Source organism: Carassius carassius, unplaced genomic scaffold (genome assembly GCF_963082965.1).
Source record: "Carassius carassius unplaced genomic scaffold, fCarCar2.1 SCAFFOLD_61, whole genome shotgun sequence".
Taxonomy (NCBI): domain Eukaryota; kingdom Metazoa; phylum Chordata; class Actinopteri; order Cypriniformes; family Cyprinidae; genus Carassius; species Carassius carassius.
The window spans coordinates 905,344-920,595 of record NW_026775074.1 but is presented as its reverse complement, the minus strand read 5'-3'; the positions used below and the strand labels follow the sequence as shown (position 1 = coordinate 920,595).

The 15,252-nt window shown below is 38.2% G+C and overlaps 2 long non-coding RNA genes, 1 other non-coding gene and 1 pseudogene across 3 annotated transcripts in view; 1 reads left to right on the top strand and 3 right to left on the bottom strand.

The window, feature by feature from the left end:
• The window catches only part of LOC132134601 (uncharacterized), a 78,521-nt gene that overhangs the window by 24,714 nt on the left and 38,555 nt on the right, over positions 1-15,252 (top strand). The gene's annotated exons all lie outside the window — the stretch shown is intronic.
• On the bottom strand, positions 1,755-3,043 carry LOC132134598 (uncharacterized). The gene is made up of 4 exons (XR_009429654.1): positions 2,401-3,043; positions 2,279-2,329; positions 1,877-2,182; positions 1,755-1,790 (listed from the first exon to the last, which is right to left on the bottom strand). It is a non-coding gene; the product is annotated as an uncharacterized LOC132134598 (long non-coding RNA).
• On the bottom strand, positions 9,830-9,993 carry LOC132134652 (U1 spliceosomal RNA). Its single transcript, XR_009429707.1, has one exon. It is a non-coding gene; the product is annotated as a U1 spliceosomal RNA (small nuclear RNA).
• LOC132134741 (U2 spliceosomal RNA) lies at positions 10,304-10,481 on the bottom strand (annotated as a pseudogene).

Here is a 15,252-nt window from a genome sequence, read left to right as displayed (position 1 = left end):
GAAAATTTTTGGGGCAAACAAATGCATTCTATTTTTCTGTATGACCTGATTATGTGCCAGGTCTGCCAACTTCCTACGCACACCCCCACCACCTTGTTTGTTTCGCACTACAGAGATACATAACTCTGAAGCGGTATCAAAACTCACATCCGTATTGCTTTGAACGGTTCGTTCGATTTGGTCTACAAATATATTAACGTCGTGATTGTTATCAGGCGTTAGAACGGCATTAATATCTGTGGGGAGACTTGCACCTTGCAGAGAGATGTTAAAAAAAAAAACCTCGCCAGCTAATAATCTGGAAAGCGTAACGATCTCATTCAAAATACCCTGTAAAAATATATTATAAGCTGCAAAATCATCTGTTGCTATTTCACGAAAATTTAAAGTTCTGCAAATTTCTAAACCATTAAATCGAGGTCTTGGGACAATTGTAAAATCACCCACACCATCTCCTTCTTTCACTAGTCTATCTATGTAAGGCTGACTGAGACCCATATCTGGAGCTGTGGGATCATAACCTGAGGGATCGTTATTAGAAGGTCCTGCACCGACCTGATCATCGCTGTTTATAGCTGCACCCAGCCATTCGTGTTGTTCGTCTATAAGCTCATGTAATCTATCTATCATGTTAAGAGGATTAGGCGGTAACATCTGTAAATGATTGTTAATAATTTCACGTAACTGTTCTGTATTGTTTTGAAAATCATATCTGGGTCTTAATGATCTCGGATCATCTTCTGAAGTGTGGGCATGTAAATCATCATGACATCTTTTACTACTCATTTTGAAATATGATTATTTTTTATTTATTTTTAAATCGAAAACACACCTTTTTTCAAGTTTAGAGACAAGCGTGCACACTCTTGAAAACACCAACACCGATTCACAATGTGACATAACCAGATAACAAAAACAGAAACATACAGCAGGTATAAATTCAAAACACCTTTTCTCCGCAAGTAAAACAACACCTAATATGGGAGACAATAACATGCAATACGGTATAAATCAATGACAACAACAAACAATATTAATAAATGAAAGAAATTAGTGATAATGATCATTCACTACCAAGAACAAAACAATAATAAATGTAAGAAATAACTAACTATAATAATGACTCATTGTCAATAACAAACAATAATGTAAGAAATATTCAGTGGTAATAACGAATCGATGCAAAAAAAAAAAAATTATGAAAAAAATTAAAAATTAATAATAATAATAATAATAATAATAAACAACAATACAATGCATATCAAGGGTGATCACGCATAACACGCTAGTACAAATCTGATAACATTCTTTGCATTAGATTTAAATGTTCCGTGATCAGAGTAAGAGCATTAACAGATAAATTTTGTTCGACTTGTACCTGATGGATTTCTCCCGGTACCCCGCTCATGCGCTGTTGAAACTGCCGAAATTCACGATATAGCTGTTCGTGGCAGCTTCTCCAAAATTCAGCCGCGTGACGTAAGGATTCGTTGTGCTGTTGTTGACACTCTATGATGTTCCTCAAAATCGACACCACATCACTTTGTGTGTTACCAATGATCTCTTCTGCACCCCGATAGGATAATGCTTGACCGCTCAAATCGAAAAGTGTGTCAAGCTGTCGATTATAATATCATAGTATATCATAATCAAGCCTTCTATTTAAATCACGTTCACTGAACAGTTCTCTTCCGTCTCCTCACTTGCTAAATCGTTAAAAGACACCTGGTCCCAGGCATGTAACATCGAATCAGTCCAGGCTGTTAGTCCTCCTTCGTCATATCCTTGATCTGTAAAAGGTGATAAAGGTTTTATTGTTTTGTTGAATAAAATGCAAAACATAAAACGTAATAAGATTTTCTGCTTTAATACATACCATTATTCTCCGAAGTCCTTAAACGACTGGTGGTTGGAATATCATCCGTTTCCCGCTCCGGTAGCCTCAAACGTTTTACCCCCTGACCCTCCGAGTGACGAGGCCTACACGTAACGCTAACTTCAGTGCGAACGCTTGAGACATCTGGGGGGTTGTGAGAAGCTCCTTCGGAAGCCAGAGCGCCAGCGGGTGCGGGATTCGTGACGTGTCCTAGATCGTGTTGTGATTCGGTACTAATCACAACCTCTTGTGAAACGTTTTCTGGAGGAATTATCACCGCTTGATTGTCGACAACAGCTTGCTCGTCTGTCAAAAAAAAAAAACATATCTCATTATTATTATTTATCTGGTAATCATGTTATGTGAACCTGTCATTTTTAACTTATTGAGAAAAAGGCTTACCGTTATTAACAGCTCCGGGTTCATCACAAGCAAACCACACATCCTCATCAACTGTAAGAATGGTAGCAAAGTTATTGATGTTATTAATAGACATTGAATTAATAAAATTGGAAAATACTCACATAACTCTTCAAGGATCTGTTCCAAACCTTCATCGAAATCCTGATTCTCGAAACCACCTAGAGATCATCCACGAGACATTAAACAAATATTCACTTTAAAATATATTTAGATAATTTATATAAAAAAACTCACCCTGATAGTTGTCTGCCATTGTTTCATTTATTGTTGGATTTGTAACATAGCACGGCTTGAAGATAATTTGCAGGTAATGAGCGACAAAACTTTTAGTTTTTAAAGTTTGGGTAGCCCTGTGGGCGTCTCTTGAGAACACCTCTAAAATCTAATAAACTTCAGTAGAGGAGGCCCTAATAACATAAATCTTTAATACTCATACACGTTGATTTATGTATATGATTTTTACAACTTGACTGAATGTATCTGTTACCGGCATGATCTACGCCAGACACCGTCTTTATCACATATCCTGGTGCGTAAAGACGGCTTTTCATCTCGACGGTGTAGATACGGCATTAACTTCTATTGTTTGAAATGCACGGATTTTTAACAACTCCAAAATCAATGCTATGATATCTGTGTAGCGTTTCTCTCCGCAAAGTATTGTGAATCGTTTGCGTTTAAAAGTATTTCCATCTTACATTGGAAATCAAAGATCTTAATAAGTCAGAAGTCAATAAGTCAAAGTCTTAATAAGTTAAAAACCTCATAAGTGTGTTTGTGTGTGTGTGTTTGTGAGATTGTTTGTAAGTCATATTCTGTAGGCTTTGTTTGTACATGTGTTTGTATTTGTATGTTTGGGTATATTTACGTGTATTTATACTTTTTGTATATTTGTGTGTGTGTGTGTGTGTGTTGAGGCTTGCATTGATGCTTAAAAAAATGTAATTACAATAAACTAAAAATGTCCTCTATATATATATATATATATATATATATATATATATATATATATACCAACCTCTGACTTGTTAAAACGTACATTGGGTTCTTTGAGTGGATGGGTTTTTGGCGGTTAAATGACACAGACCCCATGAAATTAGTTAGTTTCACAAGCCAGTAATCACACACGTTCACGTTTCGATGCACAACTTGAGACGAAATATTTCTTTCCTGCTATATTGTTAAATTGGTACTTTTAATTACATATGTCTGGTTTATTTACTAGATAACACGACACAAGCGCAGCAGAAGGAAAGTGTGCGTGTGTGTGTGTGTGTGTGTGTGTGTTGAGGCTTGAAAAATCAAGGTACGTGTGTTTGTATGACCTGTTTGCATTGGTGTTTGAAAAATCACCTTGTGAATAAAAATAATAAATGTAATTAAAATAAAACTAACAATATCCTTTATATACCACCCTCTGTCTTGTTAAAACGAACATTGGGTGTATGAGTGGATGGGTTTTGGGGCTTTTAAATGACACAGACCCCTTGAAATTAGTTGGTTTCACAATCGAGTTACAAGCATTTCAAAACCGTTAGATGTTTTACAACCTCTTGATGTCTAACTGATATGTACGCTCCAGTAATCACACACACGCCAGATGCCGAACACATTCGCGTTTCGATGCTTGAGATGACGTCTCTTTCCTGCTATATTGTTAAACCGAGTACTTTTAATTACATATGTCTGGTTTATTTACTAGATAAAACGACACAAGCTTGACAGAAGGAAAGTGTGTTTGTGTGTGTTAATTGACATAGCTTGAGAAATTAAGCTTGACAAAAATAAAAGATCTATAGACGGAGATAGTCTAGATTTAGACTAGATGTAGATTAGAGTAATTAACTTAATAAATTAAAAACAAATAATGCTTTTTCAACGATGTTTTTTTTTTTTTTTTTTTAAGACTAAAAGTAAATAAAAATCGTATAGGCCGACATCATTTAAAAGTAAAAATTGATCTTATGTTTAAACGGATATAAAGTTGTCACTAATTAAATGACTGATGTCTATTTATTAAAAACTACTTAGATTAATTATTTTAACATACATTTAAATCTATTTGATGCTGCTATCACGCCTCCAGCACTAGAGAGGGCGGGGCTGTAGGCGTGGTTTTTCCAGAGCATTTTCCGAGCCTCATTCTAAGTTTGTCACTGGTGCTGTGAGGTCAAATCAACGGATATGCGTTAACACTTTGCTGTGAGATATTTTTTTTTTTTGTTTAACTCTCTGTAAGTAACAGTCTCGATTTTTTAAATTGTAGTTAGTGGTAAAGTACAGCATAGATTTGACAAGTATCTTGTCTGATGTATTTTATTTTAGATCCACGTAATGCATACCTCTTTTTTCTTTTGTTTTAACTCTTTCTAACATTGTGACAAACACCAACTTCTCTGGTATGTATCGTTGCTTTACATTCGTTTCTTTTATTTTTTTTAGTTTGAGGTAAGGTACAAATGCTATAAAACTCTGTAACCTAGTTTTCTAGCTGGAAACAAAACACCTTTTTAAATTGTAATACTACAAGCCCTCACATCTTTTTCACCTGTTGCTTAACGAAACGTATCTGATAGTTTTTTGACTTGTTTGGTTGTTTTAGATAAATAACCAGTAACCTAGTTTTCTTTTTATTTCAATTGTAACAACTTTAAACACGTTTTTACATTGTTTCCATTTCGTCTGTGTTTATAACCTTTTTCTTGAAATGCACTGTGTACTTAAAACCTTAATAAAAACTTCCCTTATACCATTTTCATGATTTCACCCTTTTCAGAGTTAAAAAAAACACATAGCTTCCTTATGTAACTCTTAAATAGTAAAATCTTGGGATAAAAACATTCTTGACTAAAAAATTTAAAACTTCCCTTGCCGTATCCTCGTGTACATCTGATAAGACACTGATAAGAACAGATTTTTTTTAATTTTTTTATTTACAATATTTTTCCACTTCAGCCTTCTTTTTCCATCTTTCCATCTTTTTCCATCCTTTTTTCCACATTTTAGTTTCCATTAACACTTTGTATTTCAACTCATACCACAACTGTTTTGATGTTCTACCTTCTTTTTTCTTTTTTCTTTTTTACTTGAGCGTTTCTTTCTTTCCACAATATCTCTTTACCGATACTTATTATGCACCAAATTATTTTCCCTTTTTTAAACTGTACCAACCCTTCTCTTCTTATAATTAAGTCAGGATTCAAAACAATATCTATTATTACTAACCGCAACAATTGTTGTGTTCCTTTCCAAAAACAATGAGCTAAATAACATTCCCAAAAAACATGTTGCAGAGTCTCGACCCATGGACAACCTCTTGGACAACTTCTAATAAATGTGGATCCTTGATTATATAATCTTTCTCTCACAGGCAATCTATTCAATACTGCCAGCCAATTCAAATCCTTCCTCTCATTACTTAAATCTTTATGTTGAATACATTCCCACTTAATTTTTTTCTTTCTCAATTCTGCTTTTTTTGATACTACCATTTTTCCTTTTAAATCTTGATATAATTGTTTATGATTTTTTTTAGTAACTCTTCCTTTATACACCCAGGATGTGATCTTAAAAACAAAATTAACTTTTCATATTGCCAAGGTCTACTCTCAGCCTTTGGTCCCCTATTGTCTAAGGGAACAATTTTTTTTAATGGCAAAGCTGCCCACAATTTTACAAAATACGTAGCTTTAGGCCTGGTTCACACCGGACGCCGAAGCGACGCGGATCGGAAAATCATGCGCGGTCCGGCGCCTGCCTGTTCACACCAGACGCGTATTCTCCGCGGCGGTTGACAAGCACTTCTGCTCAGTTGTTGTTTATTCAGAGCACATCATGGGTAAGTAAATAACCTCATAAAATGAATACACCATGTTTTTGTAACCAAGAAGTTATGAAGTAAACCATGCGTGCGTGTGTGTTGTTTTTTTTTTTTCTATCTTTCTAGTCTGTTTAGATACACAAATATGATCAGTTTTGTCACTTGTAGTATTTTAATTTGAAAATTGCTTATATTTTGACAATTGACAGGATTGTCTCGTGTTTTTTGGTGTGACTTACTGCCGGAATTGACGCGGATCGCTCGCGGCTTGCGCAAAAAATAGACCAGACGCCGAAACTGGCGCTTCACGGCGCGGGCTGGCCGCTGCACGCCGCGGCGCTCCGCGTCTGGTGTGAACGACACCATAGGTTAACATGGGCGCCTAAGAAGCGTCCTCCGTTCTGCGTCGCTTCGGCGTCCGATGTGAACCAGGCCTTATGCTGCACATTGTCTATTAGTATCTTACATAAAAAACAAACGTACAGTACTTCTAACTTTAAAGGAATACACACCACCTCTCTACCTCCCTCTTCTACCTCTAGGTACATCTGTTCCCTCTTAACAGGTTCGTACTTCCCTCCCCATATAAATGAAAAGACCAACCTAGTCAAAATTAATTTACTTTTGGTAGGAATTGGAAAGATTAGGGCTAAGTAAATCAAACTAGACAACAGGTCTATCTTAACTACTAACCCCTTCCCCGTAATACTAAGCTTTCTGCACTTCCAAATATTCTATTTCTTTTTCACCCTCTCAATTTTTTCCTCCCAGTTTAATTCAGCCGAATCTTTATGATAAAATTTATCCCCCAAAACTTTGATTCCCGTACGACACACATAAAAACCGTACCTCACCTCTTTCCTTCCTTTCCACTTTCCACAATACATTAATGATGATTTGGCATGGTTTATGGTCGAGCCAGTAGCTGCACAATACATTCCCAATATTTGTACAATTTTCTCCAGCCCTCTACCTGTAGATATAAATACAGTTGTATCGTCTGCATACTGAGATACTTTTACCCGTTCACCCAAACCTCCTGGAATGTGTACTCCCTCAATGTGTTGCTCATTCGTTATTCTTTCTGCCAAAGGCTCTATAAACAAGACATATAACAATGGAGACAGTGGACATCCCTGTCTCACTCCACCCCTTTGTTCAATCGGCTCACTCAAAAACCCATTTATCTTCACTCTACTATATACTTTATTATATAGGACCTTTACCCATGAAATAAACCTTTCCCCAACATTCATTTTCTCTAACACTTTAAATAAAAATTCATGATTAACCCTATCAAAGGCTTTCTCCTGGTCTAGACTCAGTATGCATAAAGGCAGATCCCTCTCCTCCACCCAGCTAATGATATCTCTTATGAGTAACAGATTCAAGGAACCAGACCTTCCCTTGACCCCACAAGTTTGATCTGGGTTCACTAATACTGCCATCACCTCCCGTAACCTATTTGTTAAACATTTGCTTAAAATTTTGTAATCAGTTGTTAATACAGTTATTGGTCTCCAATTTCTAATATCTTTTTTTCACCTTTCTTGTGGATTAGGTGTGTAAGGTCCACGCACTTGATTCCTGCGTGTTCGGTCTTTCAGCGCGTAGAGTTATTCACTTTAGGTTAAACTCAAATCTGACTCCATTTTATCATTTAATCTGACTCCATTGTATTATTATTTAATCTGACTCCATTTTAATATGACCTCGAATTTAGGTTATTCTTCTGACATTTGACTATTCTGGTTAAACTCTTTAGTTTATATTAACTTGCTCATGTGCTCATGTCGCTAACAAGGATTCAACGTAATCTACTAGAGTCAATAATTTCAGAGTAAAATAGAATAAAATCAAATGTAACAATTTATTATCAGTCAGGTAAATATGTATTCTGCCAATTACATATCCAATTGAAACACATCAAATCATATCAATACAAAACATCAAATTCTCAAAGATGAATCTAAAAGTAAAATATGCATACCTGACCTTAGAAAATACATAGTATGAAGTGAAGAGACACACAACACACTACGGCCTTTCTGGCTACAGAAATCGCCCTGATCCTCTTGCTGCAATCGTTTAAATACCTCAGACCAAAACAAAACATCCCCCGAGAGGGAGACAGGAACAAACAATTGGAATTTGCATTAACTCAGGTCCCAAGCCTGGGTGGTTTTACAACTCAAAGGGAATAAAGGGTAATTTACATGGAGGACCCTAGGAAAGGGCACTCCTATCACAGTAATCAAGATATCTCTTGACTCTTTGGATCTGTATTATCTTCTAATCTACTTTTGTGAGATTGAGACCATTGTACCAGTTGCACTGAGACATTTCCAATGATACTAGACATGAATGTTAGTTCACTTGCATTGACATTTTGAGCAGACTGAGTAGAAGGAAGAATGGGTAAAGGGATTTAAAATGAAACAAATGGCCATAAGGGGAGGAGGTCTCCTGCTCCTCCACTCTGTGGGGTGTCTCGAAGATGCCCGTGTATGTTTGTATTGTCTGTTTCTCAGGAGATCAAAGTATCTAAGGTTTTTTCACCTTACAGGTGTATAACTCAAGTGCTCATAGACCCAATTAGCTTACCTGTCTTATACACCTCCCTGTATACCGACACCAAATCTCTTTTTATTATGTCCCAGAAGCACCCATAAAACTCTTTAGGCAACTCATCCCCCCCTGGTGTTTTATTTCCTTTCATGGAAGTAAGGGCTGCTTTAATTTCCTCTTCCTTAATCTCACCTTCTATTCCCTCTCTATGTTCCTCGGATAAAGCTCTCTTTATACCTCCCAATAATTCCTCTCCCTTCCTCCCATCTACCTCTCTTTTAGAAAACAGTTCCTTATAAAAGGCAGAGACATACTTAAATATGTTTTCTTTCCCTTTAACCTCTCCTTTTTCTGACATAAGCCCATCAATTATTTCCCCTTTTTATTTCTGTTTTATTGTTTGAAAAAATATTTAGTTACTTTTTCATCTTTTTCCCCTTTCTTCTATCTTTGCTAAAAATGCAAACTCCTTTGTCTTTTTAGTATAGTACCTTTTAATTTTCCCCTTTATCTCCGCAATTTCCTCCTCTCTCACCTCTAACCCTCCATTTCGATTTGCCATTATTTTTTGCAATCTATTATTGTCCCTCCAGACCTCCTTTCTTTCCTGTCTTCTTTTCTTTTCTGTATATCTTATGCAAAAAACAGCAATTTCTATTTTCAACACTTCCCACCATTCTAAAAGTGATACATACCCCACTTTAAACTCTTGCCATAATTTGTAAAAATCTTTAAATTCCTTTTTAAAGATGTCATCTTCCAGTAAACTAATATTCATTTTCCAATAACCCTTACCCATATTTACCTCATTATTTACTATTGTGACTAACACCATTTCGTGATCTGAACACCAACATGGTAAAATCCTCAACTCTTTTATTTCTATCCCCTGTGTTATAAAAAAATAGTCTAGTCTACCTCTATTCCCCCTCGTATTACCCGATGTAAACCCTGAATCGTCTTTATTACCTTTCCTATATGCATCCTGTAAGGAATGCTCTTTTAATTCCCATCCGGGGACTACATATTAACTTTGTTTCACAGGCGCACAACACATACCTCGCATGTGACAGAACTCCCCATTCTAAAACGCAAAAAGAAAACTGGACAACACCTCTTCTGCTTTGTTTCACCAACAATTTCAGGGGAAAGCACAAACGCAGTCCCCCACTACCATAAATTATGCAGTCGAGATTCCCACATTTGGGGAATTCGCAGGGGTCAGCATGGCCGGAGTGCATTGGACAAGCCTCGCCCTTGGTTAACTGCCTTCTTGATCATGGTGTCTCCCCTGCCAGGTAAGTATGAAGGCCCAGGCGGTCAGCCAGAGGTATGATTTGCGTCTCTACCATCCACACCAACGGTTAGCCCTCCGCCCCCCTCCAGGAAAGGAAGGACGGGTGCCTTCCGTTACTGGCCTGGAAACTGCCAAGCTCATGGGCCGGTGCCTATGTCTTCAAGACTTCAAGACCTCAGGTGGGTGCGTTGTTCGTGGAAGAGTCCAAGACCCCAGGAGGGCGCATCAGAAAAAATTTGCAATAAACCACAGCATCTACAATGGCAGATCTCATTCCTTGTTCTGCTATTCGACACAATAAATGGCAATCCCCAAAAATGGAAAGCACACCGTTCCTGTAGACACTGCAATAACAGGCCGATGCGTGGAGTGGACGGAGCAAGCCCCGGCTCCAGCTCCGTGATCTAAAAATCCATTTAACCCTCTGGAGTCGATTAACGCGGATACGCGTTTTGAGTCATTTTCTCCTGATAACCTCGAAAAAGAACTTAAATTACACTTTCAGTTTTAATCGTACAGATAAGAGTAATACATCAATCGAATCTGTAAAGGGTCTACTTTTTTTGGATACAGACATAATAACAACAAAACTTTGTGCACTTATAAAATAAAGATAACAAACAAGGTGTGCTGTCTGCAGCCTTTGTCTGCGCTGATCTTCATTTACAAACACGTCATTAAAATGAACTGTAACTCCGTGAATACTCAACGAAGAGACATGAGAGAGATATCTATAGAAAGCTTGACATGTCTACTTTTAAACTAAACAAGTGCCGCCGAAATCAGATATTCTGTGATAAAGTAATCCATATGAAAACAACGTGATGTCTGTTTTTCATGTCTCCCTTCATTATATCTAATGTGACCACGCCCCCGCGCTAAACGCGCTATTCAGATTCAAACTGAAGCGCGCGGCTTGAATACGCCCATAACAGAAGAAAAAGCAGCGAAACTGTTCTTCAAGTTTTTATTTTACTGTTTGCTTCGCGATGAGAGGAATAAGACATAATTCACCCCAAAAAGATGTGATGTGGTTGAGGATTTGAGAAATCGATTTCCTCAGAAAAAAAAGAATGAAGCACTTTATTCAGTAGAGATCATTAACATGAGTAAGTCTCTTTTTATTTATTTATATACTTGTACTAGTTTTTACATATAGTGTAAACATTTTACTAGTTAGACTTTTTCCAAAGACTTTTTCCAAACTATAATTCCTGACTAAATATATAATCAAGTGAAACATTATGAAGTTTCAATAACAATATACAATACTATACCATTCAAAAGCTTGATGTAAATAATATAAATGTAACAAATAGATAACTGTAACAATTGTAAAAACAATGCTGTTCTTTCAATTTTTTCCCCCTAAAAAAACTAAAAAATATTCTCAGCTCTTTTCAACATTAATAATATTAATAATAATGATAATAATAACAACAATAAATGTTTTTTTTGTGTAGAAAATAAGATTGTTAAAAGGATTTCTGAAGGATTGTGTGACTGGAGTAATGATGCAAGAAAATTTGTTTGAAAGTCAGCTTTGATTGTTCCTGATAAACTGTTTAACTGCTCCCGCAAGTGGATATTAAAGTATGTTGTGGGATAATTAAATATATTCTAAATAAACTACAAACATAAAATTATATAGATTTATTTTGTTCTCACATTCTTTCTTGTAACTCTTCCCTCTCAGTGGCACAGATGACTGAAAGGCTCATTATGCAGCTCATTATGTGGGCCTTTGTCTTCTCAGGTGTAAATCACAATGATATTCATGATAGTTGACGCCTACTCGCATATGACTTTTACCAACAAAAAGTGTCTTAGAAAATTTAAATCAATATATTGTTTTCTGTAAGTGAGTAAACAAGATAATTTTCAAATCATTTAGAAAGAAAAATTCTAGGCTACAAGCTCCAGTTCTCAAAAATCCCGGGAACCATTTTTCTTTATGTGTTTTATGGCCTTATTCAAGTGATTTAACATTTTTAGTTTTTCACTAACCACACATAACATTTTTTTTCTCAAAAATACAATCATGTACATGCATGTATTTGACATATTATTATAGCCCAGTTTGTGCTGATTACAGTGAGATTAGACTTTACCCATTTAGATATTTATAAGAAACTGAAAAAAGCACAAATGTCAGAGCATGACAAAACTTCTCCAGGCCCCAAAAATACCCTTAGACTCCAGAGGGTTAATATGTAGTCCCTGGATGGGGGACGTATCAGATATTAAACTGATAAGAACAGATTTTTTTTTATTTTTATTAAACCAATCCATTCATTACAACAGTCTGGAAAACATTACAACAAAAAATACATTTCTTTTGCCATTTCCTTATAGACACTGATCAGATAAGAAGGTTATACACCATTTTTTTCACCACAAGATCCACCACTTTCTGGTATTGTTCTGGCCTTTCCATTGACCAAAGCATCGTTCCATTCCATGGAATCATGGACCTCAATGGAAACCCCAACCAAAACCTGGCAAGGCACCCTGGCTTGTGCACTACAGTCTGGGGTACTAAACCTGCTGCAAAGGAGGAAAAAAGGGCTTCCATTTTTAAAGGTATACAAGGCACACCTTAGGTGACGGTACATCTGGGTTCTGGCTACCAACTCTCTCCAGAGAAAACCAACCTCTCCAGTTTCCTACCATACCAAAAAGGATCCTGTCTGCCACCATAAACTCCAGCTCCGAAGTCAGGAAAAGTGTCATATCATCAGCACATGCTGCCACCTTTGCACTTATCCCCCTACCACCAGGCAAATGTACACCCGTCAAGGACGGGGCCGCTCATAGTGCCGCCACAAGGGGCTCCAGTGACAGAATGTAGAGCAGGGGGGACAAGGGGCATCCCTGCCTTACCCCTCCCTGCTGCTCGACTAACTCTGAGTAAAATCCATTCACCCAAACTCTACTCATCACTCGGGTGTACAGCAACTTTACCTAGGCCCTGAAAACTGGACCAAGTCTTAATCGCTCCAGGACTGACATTAGAAAGGCATGATTTACCCTATCAAATGCCTTCAATCTTAAGATAGCTAAAGGTAGCTGCCGTTGTTCTGCCCAGCTTATGATGTCCCTCACCAAGGCTAGATTCAACCTACTTGACCTGCCTAGCACCCCACAAGTCTGATCCGGCTGAACCACTGTACCCACCACTCTTTTAAGCCTTTCAGTTATGACCTTTGCTAATATTTTATAATCCGTTGAGATTAGAGGTATTGGCCTCCAATTTGCTATGTCCTCCTTCTTCCCTTTCTTATAGAGGAGAGTCACAAGACCTGTCCTCATACTAGCCGGCAGTTCTCCCTTATTCAGGCTCTACTGATATACCTCGACCAAAAGGCTCCATAAATCTCTACTGGAAGGGCATCATTTCCAGGAGCCGTATCCTTTTTGAATGAGTACAAAGCTGACTCTACCTCCTGAAGAGTTAAAGATTTCTCACTCTCCACACTCCTCTTTGTCCAAAACATCTATCAACCCCTCCATAAAGCCCCGAGAAGCTGTATTTAAAGAACCCCTACTGCTAAAAAGCCCCCTGTAGAAACCAGCAGCTATCTGCAACATTCCCTCTACAGAGTGTTCTACTCCCTCCCTTCCTTGTAGGCCGAAGAGAAAAATTTGTCACCAGCTGCGCTAAATCCTTTCCAGAAGCATTGCCTAGTGACACATTGAAATCCCCCCCCACTAAAACCACCAACCGGTTGGTGAAGAGGACGGGAGCTAGGTCATCTAGAAAACCATCCCTTTCTCCTAACTTACTCGGCGCATAAACATTCACAAACCGAAAAGCCACCCCCCTCCATCTGACATCCGCCACTATCACCCTCCCCGGCCTAATCACATTAGTGGATTCAATCACAAACTCCCCTGAGTAAAACAAAATCCCCACTCCATCCGTCCTCACATTTCCCACTCCCCAAACTAAAGGCCCCAGCCCCGATCCCGTAGAAAATAATTGTAAATCACTGTAGCTTTGTAAATGGCACTATTGCAGAAATAAAACATCAAAAGGTAACCTTTTTAAAGAAATAAAGACTGCAGTCCTTCGCTGTAGCATTTTGATCCCTCTTACATTCAGAGTAGCCACTTTTACACAACCCATTAAAATAATTGCTAATTAATATAACACAAAACAAAAAGTTTCCTGAATAAAACCTTAGTTACTCCCTTTCCTTCCTGATATCCCCTTTCTCCTCCCCTTTCCCTTTCTTGTGAGTACCTCAGCCCATTCCCCCACTTGTTTGTCATCCTGCCCCTCGTCCTCCCTCTCCTCTAAACCTCCCCTCCCAGGTTTTCCCAAATCCACATGGCCCTTTTCCCAAATTCTCCCTTCTTTTGCTTCACATCCGTTTTCCCTTTCAGCCTCCACTTCCACCCTGCCAGAGATCTCCTCTTCTTGGACCACTTTCTCCCAGTCCTGAACAGGAGCTAGCTCCTGTAAAAGAGATGAGCTTAAAAGTCCTACCCTACAACACTTGCGCTCCCTTTCCTGGCTCTCGGTGTCCTCAGTGAGCCGCCGTCGATGTTGTCCTTGTACTACCTCCATCGGTTCCCTTGATACATCGTCCAGCTAAAGTTTCTGTGCTATTCTTCCACAAAAAAGAGAAAACTAGCTTTTCTAACCTCCCAGACCAAAAGAGAGCTGGAAAAAACAAAAGCTAAATAATTAAGGCCTGGGAGAAGATCAGCCTTTACCACCTCTAACCTTCCCCACAAGGAAAGCCCCCTAGAACTCCACCTTCCTATCTTTCTCTGCGCTACCTTCAATCTTGCCTCCCAGTTTTCTTTAGCGCTGTCTCCTCTGTAAAATCGAACTCCCAGAATCTTCAAACCATCTGCACAAATACTATACCCTCCTCTTGCTTCTGCTCTTTCAGCCCCCTGACCAAAGAACATGACTGATGACTTGCCCACGTTCATTTGTGCCCCAGACACCTGGCAAAACTCCTCCAGGATTTTACCAACCACCTCAAAGTCCCGCTCTGAAGTCAAAAACACGGTTGTGTCATCCGCATAAGCAGTCACTTTGGCACATATTCCTCCACCTCCAGGCAAATGGACCCCCCTAAGAGAAGGTGCTGCCCTCAAAGCCCCCAACAAAGGTTCTAAAGATAAAACATAGAGAAGGGGGGACAAAGGACACCCCTGCCGTACTCCCCCTAACTGTTTAACCTTTTCTGTAAAATGTCCATTTATACCTATCCTACTGAATACCTCTCTGTAAAGCAATCTAACCCACGC